We start from the raw sequence: 5,036 nt of genomic DNA, 5'->3' as shown, positions 1-5,036 counted from the left end.
TATATTATAATTATATTATAATTATAATATCATATTATTAAAATAATTATAATATTATTATAATATCATATTATTAAAATAATTATAATATTAGAGTTATTAATATAATTATGATATTATTTGTTACAATATTACTATTATATTTTATTATATTATATTACGAGTTTGAATTTTAGATTAGGAATATTGTAAATTTTAAATTTTATTAGGGGTATTATGGGTATTATGAAAGTTTCATTAATTGTACTATGTTAATTCCCGCACAATCTAAAAGCTAAAGTTATCTTTAGGTTGCTTCTGATTTTAGTTGGAGATTCTTGAAAAATTCTTCAAAAAGCACTTTTGAGGAGATTTACGAAACACTCAAATTAGCTTCTGCTACAAACAGAAGTTAATTGTGAGAGAAAAAAGTAATACCAAACTAAGTCATTGTGGGCATATTCTTTTAGAGTGTGATTTGAGTGTAGTTTTTAAGTTATAACTTGAGTTGAAGTTGTGACTTGAATAAAGTTAAATAAAGTTAAAACTTAAAAGAACGTAAACTTGAATAAAGTTGTAACTTGAGTTTCAACTTTTTTTGAGTTTTTCAGTCAGGCAAGTGAAGAGTAATCCACGAATATCAACCGTCTACATTATCACCATAGAAAGAAAGACCGTCAAATATCAGGAGGAAAAATCTACAAGATATTGACGTGGTTACCAATTTCTCTGTCTATAGGAAAAATCTAAAAATCCAATTGATATTTAATGCACGCGTGAAGGATTATTTTAGGTCTCGTTCATTTCACCGATTCGAGTTTTCAGTTTTATATTTCTACAGTACAAAGCTCTCAAAAAATGTCACATCTAACTTTTTCTGCTACAGTGAAAAATTCTCAGAAAATATCACATTTCAGCTCGAATTGAAAACTTGAATCCGTAAAAGTAAACGAAGCTCTTAGACTTTTCACGTGTGTTTGTTTGCACCTAAAAACTCAAAAAAGCCCACTCGAGTTCAGATCTTGGCCCAAGTTAGTGTTCAACCTTGGGGAACTAGAAACAAAACTTGAGTTAAACTCAAGTAACGGTTTTCAAGTTCATGGTCGCCCTTGAATTTGAGTTAAGATCAGGGAATTTGAGTTAATGTGAATAGTATTTTCCTATGTTTTGTCAATCAGGGCGGATAAGTGGGTAATAGGATATAGGACTCCCTAAATCTATTCTCACCCTATAGGCAGTTTAAAATTTTAACTCGTTTACAACTCTGAACCTGATTAGATGGTTTTACCTTGGTTTTCAACTGATAACTGAGCTCGGCGTAAAATTGCGATGCCCACTTGAATATTAATACGCAGCAATGCATGAAAAAATTTCGTTCTCTACGTTATATATTCCAAAAGAAGCAAACTTGGAGTACAAGTCAACCATCTCAGGGTCAGCTTGCTAATAATTTTCAACAATTGAAAATTATTTCTTGAAACAATTTTATGCATAGTTTGTATTTCGTAAAAAAAAAGCAAACAACTATTATTCAACAATTTCTCAAAGTTGGACGGCTAAGAGGAGAAGCAAGCCAAATGCAGCTTCTCCCCTCTTTGGTTGACTAGGAATTGTAAGTTTTTAGTGTTCAATAACACTGGAAATACCCTTGGATAATGATGAGAACACCAATAGAAAAAGGACTATTTGACTGACGAGTACCGTTAAAACTTGGAGCATCCTTCACATGAACCCACTACTGATATGAAGCTAGATCGTGGATCTAATCCCATCGACTGTACAAAATAGCGATTCTGATACACTATTATAGGAGTTTGGGAAATCTAGGCTTAATCTAATAGACTAGGTCTAGGCTGATTTGGCAGGTCGAAGCCTAGAGACCTTCAAGGTCAAAGCCATTCCGCTCGAAAACCAGCCTGAACTTTTCCCGGAGAAGAAGCGATGATGGTATTTGGGGAATAAGCATCGGGTTGCAAGAAGTTTTCAACAATAAAAATGTTTTGTGATTTTTAACGACGGTTTTTAATTTATGTCTAACGAGCACGTCGCACTTCAGGAGGGGATATGAAGAAATATCCTATCTTCTAATATATCTTAATACACCTAATATGGTTTTGGGCTATTGTGCAATAAGGTGTGTGAGAGAAAAACGCATTCACAGTAAAACCTCCATCAACACAAATAGCCTGGCCTGTTATGTAAGAAGCTGCTGGTAGACATAGGAATGCCACCAATGAAGACACTTCGTTTGGCTCTGCGACACGTCCAATGGGTGTTCTGGAGATAACGTACTTCAAATTGTCGCCATGGCTGAGATACTGAAAAAGCAAGAGCAATATTACAAATAACACGAATATGTAGTAAAAAAAAATTAACTAGTACGTGTTTACTTATATGTAACGGAGTGTCGTGGGAAAAGGTTTGAAAAGTAAAGGAAAGAAGTGAGAACGGGGATCAAAGGTCACCCTTTGGAAAATCAAGAGTAAGGATAAAAATTTAAACCCATGTATCTATTATTGATTTAGTAAGGGGCAAAAATATAAACTTGTGTATCTATTATGGTCTATTATTGATGGATTGGTAAGTTATTGTGTTGACTGTGATATGCCACTAAGTCAATCAGTGATGTACCAATAAGTTGATAGCTGATAAACCATAACTCAGTCTATCATTGTTATAACTTTTTTACAAACAGTCATTTTCCTAATTCAACATAACTTAATCATTTACCCAAAAAAAGACTTAAAAATGACAATTTACTTTGAAATCTGAGTACTAATGGTTCACTAGTGATGTACCAATGGTTTATCACTGATTTACCAATGGGCTATCAGTAAGTTATTTGATTGATATTGGTTAATCAGTTTATCAATGATATACCACTAAGTTGATTAGTGATGGACCAACAAGTTGATTGGTGATAAACCAGAACCCAGTCTATCACTGTTTAAGTTTTTTAGAAACAGTCATTTACCTCATTTACCAAAACAAGACTTTAAAAACGATCATTTACTTTAAAATCTTAGGAGGAAAAAAAAACCATGATCATATGAACTTTGGATAATAAGCACGAGTAAAGAAATGTTACAGATTCAGCTAAAGGTGTTCTCGTAGCCCAAGGCACGACACAATTACTCCTTATATTGTCCTTTGCCCATTCGCATGCCAGATTTTTCGTCAATTGGTTCATCGCAGCTACATACAAGTAGATAAGACCCGAAAAGGAAAAAGAAATAATCATCAAATTTCAGTTCCTAACCATTGAGACAATTATAAAAATAAGCAACATAAATGAATATATACAGATACACAAATTAATTAATTGATTTACCTTTAGTGGCACCGTATATGGACCCAATATTTATACACGTCACACCAGCAACTGAGATAAAGACAATGTTGCCTTCTCCTGAGGCTCCCAGAAGAGGATAAGTTAGTTGGCTCATGTGGTAAGCAGACTCGAGATTTGTTTTAACTAACGTATCATAGCAAGTCATATTATGTGTAACATGAGTGATCAGTGATTACGATTTGAAAAATGATTTTTGGTTTACTTGAAAATTCGATCCTGCAATGTATTCTAAAGGAACAGCTCGTACATTAATGTTAGAAGGAAAGATGTTACACTATAAGTGGTTTCGCGTTATGAATGTCAGGGAAAGATTCGAGAGGGTATCACAACACACACCCACACACACAAAAGACCCACATTTATAAATTGAATAAAAGAATAAGACTTTGTTTATTTTATTGATTTAAATTTTTAGTTTATATTTCTACAGTTAAAAGTTCTCATAATATGTCACATCTAACTTTTTTGTTACAGTTAAAACTTCTTGAAAAATGTCATATCTCTACTCGAATTGAAAACTCGAATCCACGAAACGAGCGAGACCTAAATAAAATCCAACATTACAATTCAGAGCAAAGAAAAGGTTAAACCTTACGAAGAATAATAGCGGACGAAGGATTCAACACATGTTTTTGTATAGCACACAACAAAATATGCAAGTCAAATTTGTAAAAATCAAGCATAGTTTTATAGGGTGTGTAATGATAATGGATGAAAAAGGAAGCATATTAATTTGCATCCTACAGAGCAAAATAAATAGAATGATCAGTATAATTTGGCAATTTCGATTCTGGCCCCACTTAACTTTATTTTGATGAGACAATATAATTGTGTATCCGTTATATATCGGTTAAATAGGACGAAGTGTTTTTTATGTTTATACTTGCCTTTATTCTGATAAGTCGGGAAATGGTGTTTGACATGCATTTGTACAAGTTGGAGAAGATTAATATATGCATTCGGCTTTAACGATAATCAAATAAATAAATCAACTTTGTTTTTCTCCTACTAATTGAACCTCTCCAAGCAGTGTTAATTAGACAACACCCCACCAATTTTCTCTCCCTCTTACAACTGTCTATCACAACCAAAAAAAAAAAAAAAAAAAACCGTTATCGTTGAAATAATATAACATTTTCTCAAAGAAATTATACATGATTAGGACTATATGCAGTCTATGTTACATCCATAACACTACTTGATTTAGACCTTGTCCAAATAATAATAATAATGATAAAAATAAAAATAATAATAATAATAATAATAATAATAATAATAATGATGATGATGATAAAAATAATAATAATAATAATATAATATATAATATATAAATACTTGGTTAGACATCATAATAGAAGACAAGCCGTTACATAGTTAACGATAACACTATATGATGTTGACTTTATAAAATTAGTACTAATACTATCATGCCCAATAATTTGAGTATTATTAGCACATTAAATGATTAGCATCCGCACAATATATTCTAGTTAATACTATATGTATGATTATCACATATTTGAGAATTACATAACACTATATGGTTAGTACTAACAATTTTCTTTTAAAAAAATATCAACACTTTTTCATTAGTATTTTAAAAGGAAAAAAATAATTAGTAAAATTTCTTAAAATCCCGACTCATACACTTTTAAAGGTGTTTGTCATGATTACCCTGCAGTATTTTCTCTCATAAAATTTCAAG

At 31.6% G+C, this 5,036-nt stretch overlaps 1 pseudogene; it reads right to left on the bottom strand.

Moving 5' to 3' along the window:
• Positions 1-3,476, bottom strand: part of LOC21408009 — a 5,392-nt pseudogene extending 1,916 nt beyond the window's left edge.
• Positions 3,477-5,036: the final 1,560 nt, after the last annotated feature.

The sequence above is a fragment of the Morus notabilis genome, unplaced genomic scaffold, assembly GCF_000414095.1.
Source record: "Morus notabilis unplaced genomic scaffold, ASM41409v2 Scaffold46, whole genome shotgun sequence".
In the NCBI taxonomy this organism is placed as follows: Eukaryota; Viridiplantae; Streptophyta; class Magnoliopsida; order Rosales; family Moraceae; genus Morus; species Morus notabilis.
Note: the sequence above shows the minus strand (reverse complement) of the source record. Positions and strands in the feature narration are given on the sequence as shown.